Below are 20877 nucleotides of genomic sequence, written 5' to 3' on the forward strand. Positions count from 1 at the left end.
TGGATAGAACTGGTGAGTATTCTTATCAGGAAGGTACAATGATGGTCCTTCAGATCCCTGTGGATTAAAGGGTCTATTTGATTCAGAGTTACTTCCCCAAGTACTGGAGTATCGATACAAGCACACAATCACAATACACACTCCAGTAAAACAAACCTTTGTTGAACAAAAACAACCATAAGTACAGACTACAAAGTAAAATATGTAATTCTGGAGTCCACAAAAATAAAACATTTGCTAGTTTAAAAACAATATGCAATATGTAATAATATAAACGATATGCACAATAGGCAATACTTCAATCAAATTGTCAAAATTATACAAGAATCCTGTCAAGGTTTCTGTGAAAAGGGTCAATGGGCCTCATGCTCACGCAGCCCCAGGTTTCCCATTGAATCTCCTCTGGGCCAGAGATTTACCATGTGACCATGTAAGGGGATATGTTGCAGGCAAACGTTGGTTGCTACTAGCCTCTTCCAAATGTTGGTGTTTGCAGGGATTGGTCAGGTTTCATCGTCAGATGCAGCAGTATGTCTTCTCATGCTCATGGTGCCATTATCAGTGCTAGACAGGGAAATACCCAAATAGAAATTTTTTTTGCCGAGTGCAGACACAACTTAAAATCAAAAGGATCATCTTTTAAAGCTTTTGGTTGCCACCAATTGTTGGTGGTTACCAAGTTAAAACTTCAAAGTTAGCATTCAAATTTTCCTGGGTTAATTTGTGGCAAATACTCAAGATTTAAATTCCAGAAAGAATTCCAAGAAATGATTTTAACACACCACCTATATATGTCCCAGGCTGCCTTCTGTCCTCTCTAGACAGGCAATGTCCATGTGAATATAATTTCGTTCCTTCCAAAGAAAGGAATCAACGTTTAGCTTGCACTGGATTTCTAACACAGGGACCTCCTATTGGACATCCCTCAGGACACATGAAGATGAATCCAAAAATAGGAAATGTCTTCCACCAAATATTCCAGCCAACAGCTGTGTCTTTGGAACATCCTATCCCTCATGGATCTAGGGAATACTAAGGGGGAAATCACGTGCCACAGAGAAGGCATCATATGGGGAAAGGGTTAGTTAACCAATCAGGGGAAAGTAGCAAATATCCGAGGTCCTTACCAAAATTCCTGCTTAGGACTTTTGCCCTCGCACACTTCCTGCATGCAAAGCTTAAGAGGCTTGAGTTTTATAAGGAGGCTCATAACTTTATTGACATAGCAGTGTGATAACATGGTTCTAGTTTCTACCCCAAACTCTGGAATAGGATATCTTTGTGGCATCTTGCTGAAAGTACAGTGCTTTTAAGCATGCACTTACTAATTTTGATCACACGTAAAACAGTCTATTTGTGTAGAGGGAAAAAGTATGTTAATCCAGATCCCTCTTACATGTGATTCACTCTTGTTGTAATGTATTATCAGGAAATGTGAATGAAAGAAATGATTTGTAGATTAAGGTGGATGTGTCCCTGTGTTCAAATTTAAAATGTTACAGGCATCCTTGCCAAATGCCGTGTCAGTCTCAACTTTTACCTTGCTGTCCCCATGATAAACAGTTCAGCTCTAACAGAACGGTCAATCCTTGATAATGGAAAGCTGTAAGAGCACTCATAGCTCTTAAGACTTATTACTGAGTACACAAATATTGCAAACAAAAAGTCTGGAAGGAACAAAGTAGCCAAACTCTCTTTCTTCCGTTAGCCAAAAGAAGTGAGGTCTCCTTTTAGTTGGGGGTCCAAGTCCAAACAAAAAAAGGTTTCCTGAGCTACCGAGAGTGCAATAGGTCATGTAGCAATAGTCCTTAAGACAAGTATGACACATTCTGTGGAACAACTACTGCAGGGTATTTTCAGAAGTGTTTCAGGAACTGGCTTGGCTTGGAGCAACACTTAAGGAGAAACAGTTGTGAAGTGTGGAAACAAAGTATCATTCTGACTGTATACTGGCTCTAACATTGAAACTAGGTGTATCGCTTTGTTGCTTCTTCCTGCGTGCATGAGCGGGTAGAGTGGTACCTGTTTCCAATTGTCACAATATATGGGCAACGGATTCTAGGACACAGACTCCACTTGACTGGCGCCTCCTTTACTGTTGCATGCCCCTTCGGGGTACATATAGTCAATGAGCACTGCCACCAAGGGCTTATGCTGGCCAGTGTGGGGTAGTTGCAGAGAGTTGTGTGCTAAGGGATCCATTGTGGTGACCATAGGGACCTTGTGAGGCCTTGACTGTCACAATCAGTGAAGTCGTGAATGAGCTTTCCACAGGCACTCCACATCTTACAACAAGCCAGCTAAGTCCTGACAGAACCCTTGTGTTGCATTATTATGTAAAAACGTGATACTTTATTTTAATTTTATTTATTTATTTATTTATTTTATTGTGAATTTGTTAGGCACTTATACAACAAGTAAATTGTGTCTCAAAGTGCCCACAGATCAACAATGAGGGAACATGGGATTGAAAAGAATATATACATTGGAGGATAAAGATGAACGAATAGGCCTTGTGAGTATTCAGAACATGCATGTGCAGAGAGAGAAGAGGGGAAGACGGAGTGGGGGTAAGTGCTGTAGTGTCCATGCTCGTAGGTGAGTAGCAGATGTAAGTGCCTGTCACGCCCATGTTGTCTCCATAAGAGACTGTCTCCTTAAGAGATCATGGCCGTGTCACGTGAGCATAGTCACGTGACACGAGTGACGTAAGCGGGAGGAGGGGAAAGTTTGGGGCACTTTCGGAGTGTACCGTGAAAAAAGTAGACGTACACCTCCACCGGCGTGTCTGTCCTTATTATGTAGGCCCCGACAGGGCCTAACAACTGGCGACGAGTGTCTCCCGGACCGCCGCTTCCTCCTCCTTCTTTCAACCTTCTGTCAGCGATCCCGCTCAGCAGCGCAACTTCGGCGCTCCCAGCCCGCTATGGCCTGCGCCTGATCCCAGGCCTGCCTCCTCCTCCTGCCTCCGATGAAACTAGTGTGCGTGATCCCACGCCCGCCCTCCTCCACAAGCCCACGGCCACGTGGAGTCCAACACGTGCGCCGCGGACACGAGCCGGCTTTCACAGGCCCACGTGCTAACCACGTGCATCACAAAGATTGCGGCCACAGCAGCACGCCTGATCCCAGGCCTTCCCATAAAGGCCTGCACGCCTGATCCCAGGCCCATCCAACTCCGCCAGCACCGGCAGCAGCATGCCTGGACCCAGGCCCCCCGCAAGCACCAGCACGCCTGACCCCAGGCCCACCCGTCCACACCAGTGAAGCCAACCTCCCCTGGGCCCACGTGAAGCGCCGGGCATCGACTGCGCAGCATTCCGCCAGAGGTTGCATCGGAAACTCTACAGCCTCCAGATTAAGGTGGGTGTCACCCGCGCTGCTGCCCAGCCTGCAACGCCCACCTTTCACCACCATCATGAGCGCGCCCCAAGATCAACAAGCTCCAGCCCCCCCTATTCAAAGCACAACAACCACGACATGGCGCATGCCCCCCCCTTCTCCATGATGCCGCAAGCAGATAAAGGCCCAAGGTGGGTTGAGGGGATGGAGGGTTTTAACACCTTCATTGACGCTGCAGGGGAAGAAAAGTCACTAAGGCTATGCAGCATGTTTCTGAACCTAGCGGGCAATTACATTAAGGTCCTACTAAAAACCATCCCGCCGCCTGAGCAAGCTGACTTCACAGCAATGATTGCAGTACTCAACAGACGGCTAGTAATTGAGCCCAATAGAGACTATGAAAGGTATATATTTAATCAATGCACGCAAAGGATAGACGAAACGGTTGGCAAATTTATCACCCGTCTACGAATAAAAGGCGCGAACTGCCAGTTCCATGCCTTCTCACTCAACGAGGCCATACGGTTGAGGGTAATCGAAGGATGTGTGTCCCAGACCCTGAAGAAACAACTTCTCAAAAAGCCTATCACCATTGAGGAAGTCAGCCAAATGGCAAGAATTCTAGAAAGAGTCGAAAAACAGGTGACGCAGATAACAGGGACCACCTCCACCAAACAGGACAAGAATGAAACAATAGCAGCGATGCAATCCAACACTGCCAGAACAATGGAAAGAGGCCCCAGTTCCAACTACACTATGACACCAAGAACCCAGCACCAATGTTACCGCTGTGGAATGGCATTTCCCCACGCAGGAACCTGCCCCGCATTGTCCCAAAGATGTGGCAACTGTGGCCGAGAAGGACATTTCCAGTCGGTCTGCAGAGAGGGCAGACCATTTCCGACGCAAAGACCACCGGTCGCTCCCCAGTTCAAAATACCCAACAGAAACCCACAAAAACAAGCCTACCAGCCAAGACCATATCAACAAAACCCGAGAAGATACATCAGAGTGGTTGAAGACGTCTACCCCCCAGAAGAAACACAAGGAAGTGAAGGATACGAACAAGTATCACACATAAGGGACGAATATGACGGACCCCCTGAGCCACCTGGACACTACGAAGTTGATCATCAAAGCCTCGAATATGAAGGAGAGCAATACAGCCACTATTCGCATGATGAATATGTCAACCTTATTATGGACGAAGGACAAGCAAGGAAAGCACCCAAGATACCGGTGGATATAGGAGGAAAACACTTCTGCTTTCTAGTCGACTCAGGAGCCACTGTCAATATAATGGGCGAAAAAGAGTTCCACCAGATACCCAACAGACCGGCCCTGACACCATCCGACTCAAAGATATACCAATGGGGCGCTGCCACCCCCTGCAAACAGTCGGCTCATTTGGCCGTCGCCTCATCCATGGCAACCACGCCACCACAACAAGCATCCACGTCGTTCGGAGCCCGACAAAGGGAAGGTGTCTCCTCAGTTACAGAACAGCATCCAGTCTAGGACTCATAGACATACACGTACAAGAAGGAGACAAAATCTTGTCGACAGAACCAACACCTGAGATGAAAGAATACGTGTCTAACGTCCGGTCTGGCCCCACAGATGCAGAGACGATGTCAAAGGAAACCATCATGAGAGAATTCCCCCTCATCTGCAAAGCCCTAGGAAAACTAAGAGGGCCCCCAGTGAAACTTCACCTTGATCCCACAGTTCGTCCCGTCCCGCAACACCCACGAAGAGTAGGGTTTAATCTGCAGGCTGCAGTGTCAGCTGAACTCAGTCAACTCCTGGAGGATGGAATAATCGAGCCTGCAACGGGCCCGACCCCGTGGTTCTCTCGACTGGCAATCGTACCAAAAGAAGGAGGACGCCTCCGGCTCTGTGTGGATATGCGAGTCGCCAACATGGCAATTCTGCGCGATCGACACCCAGGTCCCAGGATCGAAGACATGATTGTCGAAATAAATAAGTCGACCATGTTCTCAAAACTGGACCTGAACCAAGGATACCACCAGATGGTGCCTTAGGGTCGCTAGAGACCACTGAACTACTGTGTTGTGCCTTAGGGTCGCTAGAGACCACTGAACTACTGTGTTGTGCCTTAGGGCTGTTAGAGACCACTGAACTACTGGGTTGTGCCTTAGGGTCGCTAGAGACCACTGAACTACTGTGTTGTGCCTTTTGGTCGCTAGAGACCACTGAACTACTGTGTTGTGCCTTTTGGTTGGTAGAGTCCTCTGTGCCACTGTGTTGTGCCTTTTGGTTGGTAGAGTTCTCTGTGCCACTGTGTTGTCTAACCTATATGCCATCCCAGCTCTCTCAGTCCTATCCCAATATGCACACCACTCACACACCAAACATCCTCTTAGGTATAGTCCACATCGTACTTACTAGCAGTATTGCCTACCTCATGCCCACAGGGCAACTCAACAGCCATAGCATGGAACTCAGACACTCCACCACACACGCTACTCCCTCCAAAATGCCAGAATTCATACTTAGGCAGCACAGACTCAGAACACGTACATTCCCCTCAGCATTCCCCACCACACCTATGCAGGTAACACCTAGGAACTCACGTCTAGGCTCGGGCACCCATGCTAAGACCCTCCGCCCGCCAAACACCATTACCCATAAGCACCTTAACAAGGCTCCAACGCTTGCTCCTCCTAGACCTCACTTGACTAATAAACCCACTCACACTACCAAAAAGCTCATTCCAACCACCGACCTCAAGCCACCACAATCAATAAAGCTCCAACACCTGAAATGTGCTCTATTAAATGTTCGTTCACTCAACGCCTACGCACTAGAAGTCAATGATATTATTACCAGCCAAGACTTAGATATGTTAGCCTTAACAGAAACTTGGTTGCATTCTGCATCTGGCCCTACTATCTGCCTAGCTGTACCACCAAGATACTCAATCTTAAGACAGGACCGATCAGTTAAAACAGGAGGAGGGGTCGCACTAATTTTTAAAGATTCCCTAGCCCTAAGGCAGACCCTCACCACCGGGGAAGACACTACTGACATCCTGACGACCAAACTCACCCTCTCTCCTAAAGAAACAGTAAACATTCATGTCATATATAGACCTCCAGGCCCTGTCAATAACTTCACAAACATAGTCAACCACCTCCTTGGAAAAAACATCAAACAAACCTCTAAAACTCTGCTTCTAGGAGACCTAAACCTTGGATACAATGATAAACTTGACAAAGCAGCCACCTCACTCGCTAGAAATCTCACAGACCTAGGATTCACACAGATAGTTACTGCCCCGACCCACAATAAAGGCCGTATCCTAGACTGGGTGGCAGATCACAACTGTGGCTCCACCATCAACTCCAACACAGCCCTCCCATGGTCCGACCACAACTGCCTCCAATTCTACATCCCCATATCCTCATACTCCAAACCACTTATACCTGCACCAGCCAAGATGGCCAGAAGTGCCAAAAAACTTACAGCAGACAATATACGTCCCTTTCTCAACAACCCATGCCTAGCACCTCCCTTCTCCTCCGACCCCAACATTCTAGCAGAGACTTTCAAAGATACACTCACTCATGCCATCAACACTGCAGCTCCTCTTGAAAGCAAAAAAGAAAAAAAATCGTTTCATTCCAACTCATGGTTCACAGAGGACCTATTAAACCTTCGCCAGTGCAAGCGCCAAGCCCTCAAAATATGGCAGACCAATCCCTGTGATGCCACCAAAATAGACTTTATGCATATTTCTAAAAAGTACAAAAGTGCTATATTTCAGGCTAAGTCTGAAACATACAATAAACGTATTCTGGAAGCCAACAACCACTCAAAAGAGCTTTTCTCCATCTTTAAAGAGCTCACTATCCCCCCAATCTGTACAGATGAGATTGTCAAGGATGAAGCCTGGTGCAATAGCATCCAAACAGCGATGTTAAATAAAATAGACCTTCTTCAAAATAAAATATCAGACCACTTCAAGGCTCTGCCTTGAAGACCCCTGTCGCCAATACCGCTAACGACCAGCACGCCTCCAAATTTAATTTTTCTCCAATCAGCGAAGCAGAGGTTCTCCAAATCCTTAAACAGCTTAAACCATCTCAATGCAAAGGCGATATATGCCACCCTAACATCATTAAAGAATGCGCAGTACCCCTCACACCGATCATCACAGCATTCATCAATGCCTCTTTCAAGACGGGCATAGTCCCTGACAGCCTTAAAGAGGCTTGGGTGCGTCCGCTCTTAAAGAAACCAACCATGGATCCTGCCCAACCTAACAATTACCGACCCATCACAACGGTCCCATTTCTTCTGAAAATCTTAGATAAAGCGGCACACATGCAGATACAGTCCTACCTGGAAAACAACTGTCTTAGGTAAAAGGCAGTCCGGATTTCGCAAAGGTCATGGCACTGAAACCGCCCTACTAGATCTGAAGAACCAAATTACCCTAATACTAGACAAAGGGAAACTGGCCCTTCTGCTCCTCCTAGACCTCTCGGCGGCATTTGATCTAGTTGATCATGCCATCCTCACGAACCATCTCACACAAGCCGCACATTTCTCCATACAAGCCACAAACTGGATCACCTCCTTCCTCGAAGGAAGAGTAATGAAAGTGTTCTCCAATATAGCTAATGCAGAGCCTACTACCATCAAGCGTGGAGTTCCGCAGGGCTCATGCACGGCGCCTACCCTCTATAACTTGTTTACCAAACCTCTCTTTGATAAACTGGATGCACTTGGGATCACATACACCAATTACGCCGACGATACCCAAGTACTCCTCCCGCTCACAGGTCTCTACCATCAGGACACAGCCACCCTCCAGAACATATACGCCACCATCCAAGCTTGGATGGCCACAAACAGTTTATGTCTTAACGGAGACAAGACCGAAATTCTCATCCTTGGTCAAAAATCCACCCTCACTAACCTCGACCCACTCTACACCAACTTCTCCATAGACAATTGCATCATCCCAGTTCTACCTTCTGTAAAAACACTAGGAGTACACATTGACGCCTCACTCTCCATGGACAAACAAGTCAACTCCATTGTTTCTGCCTCCGCTTTGAGCACTAAGCTCATCAATGCCATCAAACCTTTCATAACCAAAGATAATTGCCTCTCTATCGCCAGAGCCACCATTGGAGCCAAACTAGATTATTGTAATGCGTTACTGGCTGGCACCTCCAATTCCAATCTCATTAAACTCCAAACAACACAAAATAACGCTCTAAGAGTAGCTCTCAATATACCAATAAGGGACCACATTGCACAAGCCAGAAAGGCAGCACACTGGCTACCTGTCAAAGATCGCATTACATTCAAAATACTTACCATTGCACACAAATGTATCAACCTACCCGCACCCTCTTACCTGTCTGACACCCTAGTCAGATCTCGCTCCTCCAGACCAACTAGGCAATACCACTCCAACCAGGTCAGGGTCCCATGCATCAAACGAGCTAGAGCAGGGGGAATAAGCTTCCCTTACATTGCCCCTAAGCTATGGAACGCTCTACCTAGCACGCTCAGAGCAGAAACTTCTCTCATTGCCTTCCGTAAACAGCTGAAAACCACCCTGTTCAACTAATTCCTCTTCTTCTAGTTCGCTACACTCTCCTCATCTATCTCCTCTCCTCTCTTCCTCTCCTGTAGCTATTTCTCGTTCTCTTGCAACTAAGTAATGATTTCAATGTATGCACAACTAGCCATTTCTCATAGCTGCAATCTTCTCCTGCAACTAATTAATGACTTCAATGTATGTACAACAAATCATATATGTAACAAGCGCCACGATGCCCCCTGGGCTGCATGTGCGCTAAACAAATGTGTATAAATAAATAAATAAATCCTGACTCTAGAGGCATTACCACCTTCGCCACGCACGACGGATAATTCCGATACAAGTGCCTAAACTTTGGCATATCATCTGCCGCAGACATTTTTCACTAAGCCATCAGGCAGATCATAAGGCCAATCCGAGGAGCATTGAACTACAGTGACGATATCCTTGTATATGGGAAATCCAAGGAGGAACATGATGTCGCTCTCTGTGCTACATGCAGAGCCATCCAGGAGGCTGGCCTCACGTTGAACGTTGACAAATGTCGTTTCAGTAAAACCAAGCTAAAATTTTTTGGCCACATATTCTCTGCTGACGGAATGACCCCAGACCCGGACAAAGTTGCAACAATTTTCAACCTGCAGGAACCACGGCAAATCGCCGACGTACGATCATTCCTAGGCATGGCAGGGTACTGCGCAAGATATATCCCGCATTACGCCACGATCACTGAACCATTCAGAAAGCTCCTCCAGAAAGACATGCTATTCGCCTGGACTGCGGAGTGTCAGGAAGCTTTCGACACCATCAAACAGTCACTAGCAGAAGCCAGGAAACTAGCCTACTTTGACCCGGAGTGGCACACTGAAATCGTCGTTGACGCCAGCCCAGTAGGCCTTGGTGCCATTCTTGCGCAGACAAACGGAGTTGACACCCACCCGAGACATGTAGTAGCCTATGCCAGCAGGGCACTAGCACCCCCCGAGTCCGCATACTCTCAAGCTGAAAAAGAGAGCCTAGCGGCAGTCTGGGTGTGTGAACATTTTCACAACTTCATAATAGGAAAGAAATTCACGTTAATCACGGACCATCAAGCCCTGCTGTCATTGTTCGGGAACCCGCGGACGAACATGCCCCCCAGGATCAAGCGATGGGGCATTCGCCTACAAGAGTAAGATTACCAGATCATACATCGCCCGGGTGGTGAACATAACCCAGCCGACTACCTCTCTCGACATCCAACAGGTAGGCCCACAGCAAGATAAGTCGACATAGAGTACATAAGCTACATCACCACGAATGCTCTGCCCCCAGCAATCTCACTAGAAACCGTCGCACTAGCCTCAGCAGCCGACCCGTCGATGACCCTGGCAATCGACCTCACTGTACATAACAAATGGAAGGACTACAAGAGGTCGCTACTCACACACCCAGATGCAAATCGAGATGAATTAGACAGACTGGCAAAGATCCATACAGAATTGGCCGTCAAAGACAAAGCTATACTTCTCAGAGGATGCAAGATAGTGATCCCGGCGGCCCTGAGGTCGGATATAATAAAGACAGCCCACGAGGGACACCGAGGAGCGGACAACACAAAACGACAACTCTGCTGCCACGTGTGGTTCCCGTTCCTCGACGCGCTAGTAAATCGCTGGGTAAGGAACTGCATGGCATGCCAATGCACAGCCAGAGCTGAGGGGCCGATACCTTTACAACCAACCCAGATGCCAGAACACCCGTGGGAAAGGGTGGCTGTGGACTTTTATGGACCGCTTGAATCAGGAGAATACATACTCTTGTTCATTGATGAACATTCAAGATTTCCTATCGTAAAGAGATCGTCATCGACAGCCTTTGCTCAAATCGCAGCCGTCTTCGATGAAGTCGTGAGTGAATGGGGGATTCCTGATGTCATTAAGTCAGACAACGGACCGCTGTTCTGCGGCCACGACTTTGCAACCTTTGCCAAACACCTAGGGTTCAAACACCAGAAAATAACACCCAGATGGCTACAGGCCAACGGGATGGCCGAGAGATTTTTGTGATCCATCAAAAAGACATTGCAAAGGGCGAAACTAGAAAACGTTGACCCTCACCAGGCTTTGTGCAGGATGCTGCGAGACTAGCGGAACACACCACACGAGGCCACAAATAGAACTCCGGATGAGCTCATGATAAATTACCATGTTCGTACACAAATCATACGGCATCCTATCAACAAACCCGAAGCAGATCCAGAAATCCTAGGGAGGGATGCAAATTGGAAAGAACAAACTCTCATCCAGACAGATGAAAGAAGGGGAGCACACACAAAAGACATTCAAGTGGGAGATGAAGTACTAGTGCAACAGGCGACAGTCAAGAAGACTGACCCAAGGTTCGCTCCACAGCCACTCCAAGTCACTGCAGTCAGAGGAACCATGGTGACTGCCGAAAACGAAGAACGAGAGATAACCAGGAACTGCTCCCAGTTCAAACTAATGACAGCTCAGGGAAATGAGAAACTGGAACCCCCAGATCCTGAGCCCAGGACACTGGACCCTCGAGACACACTATGGACACCTCCAAGATTCTCGCCTCGCCCAGGAACAAAGAGGACGGAGAGACCAGAAGAGGACCCAGGAGAAGCCATCCGCAGTCGGCCCCAACGAGCCGTGAAGAAACCAGCTAGGCTGATTGAAGAATGTTGAGAGTGTTGTAAGGACATTTGTCCGGGGGTGATGTCACGCCCATGTTGTCTCCATAAGAGACTGTCTCCTTAAGATATCATGGCCGTGTCACGTGAGCATAGTCACGTGACACGAGTGACATAAGTGGGAGGAGGGGAAAGTTTGGGGCACTTTAGGAGTGTACCGTGAATAAAGTAGACGTACACCTCCACCGGCGTGTCTGTCCTTATTACGTAGGCCCCGACAGGGCCTAACAGTGCCCAGTATAGTAAGTGCTAGAGAGCATTGAGTTGCAATAAGTAGGTAAGTGCAGGCCTACAGTGGCGTAGGCCAGTGGGTGCCGAGGTAAGTGCTGTGCGTAGCTAGACGCTGAGGCGATTGGCTGTGGGAGGCCACGGCCCCAAAGGGCACATAAGTGCCCGGGTCACCAATCACAGCGACTGTCAGATTAGTAGAGGAGGAAAGAAGGGAAGGAGGAGGTGAAAAGGAAAGTCTTGAGGAGCATCTGGAATTTGAGGATGTTCGGCTAAAGACGAAGAAGAAGGGGGAGGCTGTTCCATAAGAGGGAGCCAGTTGAAGAAAGAGATCGACTTCCGGCCCTCTGTTTAGCAAAACGCTTTACACACAGAGAGTTGGTGCCAGAGGAACATAGAGGTCTAGAGGAAGAGTATTTGGTAAGCGCAAGTTTCAGATAGCATAGTCCCTGGCCCCAGACAGCCTTGTGGATAATGCAGAGGGATTTGAATTTAATCTGTGCAGCAACTGGGAGCCAGTGAACAGTTTTTAGGGCAGGAGAGATGCAGTCCCTGGGCTTGAGGCCAAGGATAGGTCTTGCTGCCCTGGATTAGTTGGAGGGGTCGTTAAGAGGAAGAGGGTAGATTCAAGAGAAGGCTGTTGCAATAGTGAAGCCTTGAGAGAACCAGGGCTCAAGTAAACTTCTGGGGGAAAGTGAGAAAAGGGAGAATTTCTTTGAGAAGGGAGAGTTGAAAGTGGGACTTCTTGGCAATGTCCTGAATGTGAGGGAGGAAAGAGAGGGAGGAGTCGAAGAGGACTCCATGGTTTCTGGCTTCAGATGAAGGAGAAGGGTGGGAGCCCATAGAGGATGGCCAGAGGGAGAGGGAGCAGGGGTCCCAATAGGAAGGATTTCAATCTTGCTGGCATTGAGGCAGAGATGGTTGGAAGTGCACCAGGTCTGGATGTGAGATAGGCAGTCCGGGATGATGGAAGAGGTAAGAGGGTCAGCGGGATTTTGAAGAAAAGTTGTGTGTCATCTGCATAACACTGGAAGTTAGGAGAGAAGGTGCAAATGAGGAGTGTCAGTGGACCAAGGTACGTGTTAAAGAGTCACAGGGGTTGGAGCCCTGGGGACACTGCAGGTGGAGAAAGAGGTAGGGGAGGAGAAGGTGCGCAGAATAACTTGGGATGGCCGGTCACTTAGGAAGGAGGTCAGCAAGTCCAGTGCCCGCTCCAAGATGCCCAGAGTATCATGGAGCCGTTTTATGAGGATGGAGTGGTTGACCGTGCCAAAGGCAGACGAGAGATCAAGTAGAATGAGGACAGCTGGGGAGTTAGAGTCCAGAGATGCAAGCAGTTTTCACAGGTGTTCAGAAGAGCAGTTTCATTCCTATGGATGCTCGGTATCCAGATTGATGGTCGTGGAGACCGCCAACAAGTTCAGTATAAGAAGTAAGTTGGGGGAAGGCCAGTTTCTCCAGGAGTTTCCCAAGGAAGGGGGTGATAGAGATGGGGCAGCAGTTGGCTGGGCAGGTGGGTTCTGCTAAAGGGTTTTTCAGGAGAGGTCAAACAAGGGAGTGCTTAAGGGAGGAAGGGGAAGATCCAGTGGCAAATGAGTGGTTGCAGAAATCGGCAAGTGCAGGGGCAAGAGAGCCAATGTTGTCCTTAATGGTGCTGGAGGAGCAGGTGGAACCCTGTTTGGAGGAGACCTTCATGGAGCGGACAACTCTGGTGACCTCATCAGGTGTGTCAGGGGAGAAGGAGGAGAGAGAGGAGGAGGGAGGGCGGGAGGCCATAGGAGGCAAGGGGATGGGGGAGAGGGAAGCAAGGGTGCTCAGGAAGTCCTCAGTTGTAGTAGTAAAGTGAGTGGCCCATGCATTTCAGAGGGCCTCGGGGGAGGGTTGAGGAGGAGACTGTGGATGGGTGGGCTAGTTCCCTGCAGATTTCAAAGAGTTCAGCCGAGTTGTTCGATGCACCAGAGACCCACGCCTGGATGTGGGCCCTTTTCTAGGTGTGGATGGAAAGTCTGTGTTGCCTTTGGAGCAGGCGATAGGCCCGTTTTTTGGAGGGTGAGCCAGAGGTCTGCCACTTCTGTTTCCGCAGCTCTGCACTTGCATTTCAGGGCTGCTGGTTCAGAGCATTTATAGCACGCCCATTCCCATGGTTATCACATCATTTGTTACAACATATTAATTCTGTTACGAGGACAGCAATCAGGTACATTGAGAGCACCAGTCATATTTGTCAAAGAGCCAGGTTTTGGCACGTTTTTTGAATGCTGAGACTGTTCATTTCTAATGGATGAAGGCAGACTGTATTCCATAGAATGGGGGCAGCACCTGCGAAGCTGGAGCCTCCCGCCCTTTTGCTCTTATACCATGGCATGTCAAGCGAGATGCTGGCACCGGATCTTAAAGTATGTTGTAGCATTTTTTTTTGGGTGATAGAGTCATTTTGTTAAGTTGGTGCATCATTGTAAATGCCCTTGTGAGCCAGGGTGAGAGTCTTAAAGTCAACATGGTTTCATGGGCAGCCGAGCATCTCGTCTGATGGATGAGATATGGTTGCCGCGTTTTAGACCAAGATCAGCTTTCAGGTCTTTGTCCTGTAGTAGTTGTAGTTTCGATGGATTGGTAGCTGTGGTGCCCAGGAGGAGTACATTGCAATAGTCCAATTTGGAAAGAATCCTTGCTCGCACTAACGCCCAACAATTATTTGGTGACAGCAATCGTCTACTTAGGGAGATGAGTTTGGAGGTGTAAGCAATGGAGGAAGATTTGATTTGATTTGATTTGTTTATTTATAGAGCGCTTTATACCAAGGCGCTGTACAATGGAACAACTCGTACAGTGAACAACAATAAACAATGTGAGCAAAATTACATGATGAATCATTCGACAGCAAAAACAGTGCAAAAAGCAATTAACTGTGGAGAAGGGGAAGTGGAGAGGAAGTAGGATTGGAATGGGGGAACAGAGAAGGATAGAACAAGTGAAGAATAGGAAGGTGGGAGAATGAGAAGGGAGTGGGGATAAAGGAGTTAGAAGAGGGAGAGAGGGGGGATGAGAGAATAAACAGATCTTCAAGGAGGAGAGTGGAGGAGAAGGGATTTAAGGGACGTGCGAAATGAGGGAAGGGTATTGGAAGAGCGGATTGAGAGAGGGAGTGCGTTCCAGTGAAGAGGAGCAAGGAGTTGGAAGGAGTGGAACCTGGAAGAAGCACAAGGGGAAGGAGGTACAGTGAGGAGGAAACGATCAGCAGAACGAAGAGAGCGTGAGGGGGAGTAAAAGGTGAGAAGGGAGGAGAGATAAGGAGGAGCTAGACCATGTAAGGATTTAAAAACAAGGCAGAGAAAACAGAATTTTAACTGAAAGTGGAAAGGTAGCCAACGAAGATGAGAGAGCGAGGAGGAGATGGAATCACAAGAGGTAAGGAGACAAAGAGTACGAACAGCAGAGGGGTAAATGGATTTAAGGGGGGTAAGCTGGGATGCAGGAAGTCCAAAGAATAAAGGGGAGCAGTAGAATAGTCGGGAAAAGATGAGAGAGGAGATAAGGAGTTTGGGTGCATGGAATGTGAGGGAAGGACGGATTTTGCGAATGTTGTATAGATGGTAGCGGCAGGAGCGAGAGGTACGTGAAATGTTTTGTGAGAAGGAGAGAGAGGAGTCAAATATAACGCCTAGATTATGAGCATGGGAGGAGATAGGGAGGTTGGAGGGGGGAAGTGGATGAATGGGGTAGGAGAGGGAGGAGGAAGTGAGTTAGAAGGGAAGAAAAGGACTTCTGTCTTATCTGTGTTAAGAGAGAGGAAGCGGGAGGACATCCAGTTCTTGATAGCTGTGAGACAGGAGGAGAGTTTGAGATGGAGGTCAGGTGTGAAGGAGGAGAAAGAGAGAAAGAGTTGAGTATCATCAGCATAAAAGTGATGGGAGACGTCAAAGGAAGAGATAACAGGGGCGATGAGTGAGGTATAAAGAGAGAAGAGGAAAGGACCAAGTACAGAGCCTTGTGGAATACTGTATGTTAGAGGGAAGGAAGAAGAGGTCTGACCTCCCCATGAGACGGTAAAGGAACGAGAAGAGAGGTAGGAAGATAGCCAATTCAGAACAGGGCCCTTGAAACCAAAGTAGGAGAGAGTGTGTAGGAGGAGTGGGTGATCAACAGTGTCAAAGGCGGCAGAGAGGTCAAGGAGAATAAGGATGGATGATTGCTTGGCATGCCGAGCTGAGAGGCGAGAGTTGAGGATGGAAGTGAGAGCTGTTTCAGTGGAATGTTTAGGTCGGAAGCCAGATTGAAAGGGAGGAAGAAGAGAGGAGGAGGAGACAAAAGAAGAGAGTTGAGAATAAGCGAGACGCTCAAGGAGTTTAGAAAGGAAAGGTAGAAGGGAGATAGGTCTGCAGTTAGAGGCAAGGAGTGGGTCAGCCGAGGGTTTTTTAGGATAGGAATAATCGTTGCATGTTTGAAGGCTGAGGGAAATGTAGAAGAGGAGAGGCAGGAGTTAAAGAAAGTGGTAAGATATGGGATAAGAAGAGGGTAGATTTTGGGGATGAGAACAGAGGTGAGAGGGTCAGAGGGAGCGGATGTGGGGTGAGCTTTGGACAGGAGGGAGGAGACATCCGACGTAGAGATGGGTGAGAATACAGACATATCGGAAGAGGGAGGAGAGGGGGGAGGAGAAGAGAGGGGGTTTGAGAGGGAGTTAATTTTTTGGCAGAGTGAGATGATTTTGGAGGAGAAGAAGTTAGCAAAATCAGAGGGAAAGAGCGTGGAATTGGATGAAGGATCAGGAGTAGGAGGAGTGAGAAGACGGGTAAGAGTTTGAAAGATTCGCCGAGGATGAGATGCTTGAGACTGGAGGAGATTAGAGTAGTAAGAGGACTTAGTGGTTGCAAGACAGGAGTTGTAAAGAGCGTGATAAGAAAAGTAAGAGGTTCGATTAGAAAGCGAGGGAGTTCTGAGCCAGAGTCTCTCTAACCGCCTGAGGAGGCGTCGCATAGAGCGGAGATGGGGAGTAAACCAAGGTTGAGAAGGCTTGCGTGTAGGGCGAAAGAGAGAAAGGGGGTAAAGTTGGTCAAGGGTAGTGGAGATAGAGGATGAAAGGGAAGAGAGAGCAACATCGGCAGACAGTAATGCAAAGTCATGGTGAGATGGAAGAGAAGAAGAGCAGGTGTCAAAGAAGAGGGTAGCGTCAAAGTCCCGGAGGTCACGACACGAGTAGATAGGGGGAGAAGGATTAGTGGTAGTAGGTGTAGATAGAGGAGAAAGGGAGAAAGAGAGTAGAGCATGATCTGAGAGGTAGACAGGGAGAGAGGAGACAGGGGAGGAGGAGTGGGAGGAGGAGAAGATGAGATCAATAGTAGAGCCAGAGGAGTGAGTAGAGGGCGAAGGGAGGAGGGAGAGGAGGTAGGAGTCAAGGATGGAGAGGAGAGGAGAAGATTGTGAGGGAGAAGGCAGATGGATGTTAAAGTCACCAAGTACCACTGAAGGAGAGGTAGGATGAGAAATAAGTTAAATAAATAAAATTAAGGGCATTAATATGCCTAATGATTGAAAGATCAGTTCTAGGTAGACTCCCAGCATGTTATACCTGTTTCAATACTCAGATCGCTGTACCATCAATGCAGATGGAGGAGTAATTGTTGTCAAGAGATTTCAGTTACGTGGGGGAGCCCGCAATGAGGAGCTCTGTTTCATCGCCATTAAGGCAAAGGCTGTGTGTAGCCATACAGTTTTGGATGGTGCTGTATACTTTGTTGATTGTGGTGGAGTCCTGCGTGTTGTTGCCAGAGATAGGGATAAGGATTTGGGTGTTGTCAGCAAAGTTTGTGTAGGTGATGCCCATGGAGTCCAGAACATCAAAGAGGGGCTTTGTTTAAGTGTTGTAGAGCATAAGTGAGAGGCAAGATCATTGGAGAACCCAGAGTGGTGCAAAGATGGGACCTGCTGCCTCTTCACCAATGAAGACTCTAGTGGTGCGTTCGGATAGGAATGATTGAATCCAAAGGGTGGCTTCTGGTGAGAAATTAAAGTCATGGCTAAGGGTCTGGCATAGTTTTTCATGGTCGACTAAATCAAAGGCAGCCAATAGGTCTAGGAGGAGGATCTTGCTTAGTTTTCCTGAGTCACAAATGCTGTCCATATGGATTTTGGGGTCCATTAGGGCAATTTCCATGCTATGTTTTGGTCGAAAGCCTGATTGTTTTGAGCCAAGAAGGTGGTTGTGCTTGAGGAAGGGTTGGAGTTGAGAGTAAGCTACACAATCTATTATATTCAGCAGAAAGGGGATGTTGGAAATGGGACAGTAGTTGGTCGGAATGGTGGGGTCAAGGGTGGGTTTGTTGTGAAGAGGGGTGATCCATGCTGCTTTGATGTTGGTAGGTACTAAGTTAGTGGCAAAAGAGGCATTGATGAAGTCATTGATGATGAGGGTCAGAGTGGGGGCACAAAGATTTACTTGGTGGACCGGGAAAGTGTCTCCATTGCAGTTAGAAGATTTTAAGGGAAAAATGGTGGCCAGTACCTGTTCTTCAGAGACTTTATTGAATTTGAACAGGGGAGTAATGTGTGGAGAGTTGAGTTTGCTATGGTCAGAAGTGTTAGGTGTGGTGAGTTTGGTGGCTAGGGAATCTCTTTTAGCCTTGCTTCTATCCTGGAGGGATTACATTTTGTGTGCCAGGGCATTTTGAATGACCGTGCACCAGGCTTTGTCTATTGCATGATGGGAGGCAGGTGGAATGGGTGATTCTAATTCTATGAGTATGGAGAATAGCTCTTTAGTGTTAGAGGCTGCATTGGAAATGTGAGTATTGTAGTAGTTCGGTTTGTGTGCTACAACTGCCGATTTGTAGATTTTGGTATCTGTGGGTAGTGCATTTAAGTTGTTAGTGGAAGGATTCTTGTTGTGCAGGTGTTCGAAAGCTCATTTCCTGCGGCGTAGGTTGGTGAGTTCCTCATCAAACCATGGGTTGACAGGTTTGTGAGTTTTTGTGCTTTTTACGACAAGAGGAGCATGTGTGTCTAGAGTAAGTTTTAGGCAGGAATGATAGAGGCTGGAAATGTCGTGTGGGTTAGTGTTAGTGGGGTCATGGTCCTTGAGTGAAGCTGTAAGGGTAGGATTCAGGCTGTCAAGTGTGAGTTTGCGGGTATTTCTGACCATTATGGGGTTGGGGTTTTGAGGAGGAGCGGTTTGTAAGTTGGTGATACTAAGTTCAAAGTCAATCAGGAAGTGATCAGACCAAGGTATTTCCAAGATAGAAGTAATGTTAATGGAGGAGTTGGATGTAAGAATCCAGTCAAGAATTCAGCCTTTGTTGTGAGTGTGTGTGTTGATGAGTTGGGTGAAATTCATGTCTTCAATGGCTGATGCTAACGCAGCGGCTTTGGAGTCATTAGTGTCATTGAAGTCGAGGTTGATGTCACCTAGGATAATGCATTTTGTTGAGTGCTTCATTAGAGGTGTGATAAGTAGTGGGATGTCAAGGTCAGGTTGATTAGTGTTGTTGCATTGTCAATAAACCAATAGGATGTTGTAGGTGGTTTTGGGGTTAGTGGTTAGCTTCATAAGTAAGATTTCCAGGGTCGGAATAGGACTGGATCTGATTGTAGAGAGGTTTTCAATAGGAACGCAACCCATCCGCCTGAGGATAGTATACTCAGGCGGGACAGTTAATGCGAGGGTAGGGCCTGAAGCTGGGTGTAGCCAGGATTCAGAGATGGCTAAATGGTCTAGCTGGTGTACCAGCAGCAGGTCGTGGGTGTCAATTGCATGTGTGCTCCTAGGGAGCGAGCGTTGATCAGGGTGCATTTTAGGAGCTTTTGTTGTTCTGGTGTAAGTGAGGGGGTGTCAGTAGGAAGTGGTTGTTGTACTTTGCTAGAATGTTGCGACGGTGGAGCATCCCAGGCAGTGTTCTGTGTAAGGAACTCATGGTGGCAACAGTAAAGACAGACACAAGTGATCACAGTTCAAGGGTGTTTATTAAACTGTATAAGTGGGTGAGAAAAACACCTAATCTAAACCTAAATCTAAGATGGGAGCAAGCGATGACCATCAAATAATAATAAGGCAGTCCCAGTGGAACCTAGACAAATAAAAGGGCCTATACTATAAAAAAAATATATTGCCAAGCCTTACCGCTAAGTTACAAAAGAGTATTGGATAGTGTTCACAAGAAAAGAAAGAAGTGTTCACAAATGATAAATCAGGATGTTATAGCCGAGGTCACCCTTCCCCATGTTTTTAGCACGGGACAAGGTGGGACTCTTAAGCACAGCACCCTACTGGGATTTTCCAGCACGATGCTACAGTTCCTTTTCAGCGATATCAGGACCTTCGGTGGTTAAGTTTCTTTCTGCGAAAGTCTTTTGCCTCTAAGGGCCTAATTTATCCAAAATAACAAAACAAAGTTCCTTTCTGTATGTACGTTGGGTGATGACTCTTCACCCTGGGATCCCTCTCTTCTGGGATCAGATCCTTCTCCAATGTTAGCCTCCCTCTGTCAGGGTCACTACAGCCTTTTTCCTAAGAATATTTCAGTAGTTGTATTCACGAGTCTCAATGTCTTTTTAAACAATCTTTCACTGTGGACATCCACCAGGCAGGTTCATTCTTGTCAACACAATGTTAACAGAGTTATCATATTTCACCCTGTTCCGCAACCATCCCTCCGCCGGGTTCACATTTGCCACGAATATAGTTCACTTTGCTTTACACAATGCAGGATTTTACTTCCCTTCGCTTTCCTCTTAGTTACGATAGCCTCCCGCTGTCGGGCTCAGACCATCAATTCACAGAAAATATTCCTCGGTCGGGTTCATGCTTTTCATTCTTTTGCTATTCCTCTTAGGTTCACTTCCTACCTAAGTCCGAGTTTTCAGCCCCCAGTCAGGCTTCACATACTTCAATGTTCTTGGAGTGCTACTGACCACACTTATTCGCAGGCATCCCTCTGTCGGGTTCACATTTTTTACAAACACAGTTTGCTTGGTGTTCACAATGCGTCAAAGACTTTTGACTATACAAGGGCTTTTCACGTGTCCGTTGTAT

The sequence above is a fragment of the Ambystoma mexicanum genome, chromosome 4p, assembly GCF_040938575.1.
Source record: "Ambystoma mexicanum isolate Mex_15411 chromosome 4p, UKY_AmexF1_1, whole genome shotgun sequence".
Classification (NCBI taxonomy): domain Eukaryota; kingdom Metazoa; phylum Chordata; class Amphibia; order Caudata; family Ambystomatidae; genus Ambystoma; species Ambystoma mexicanum.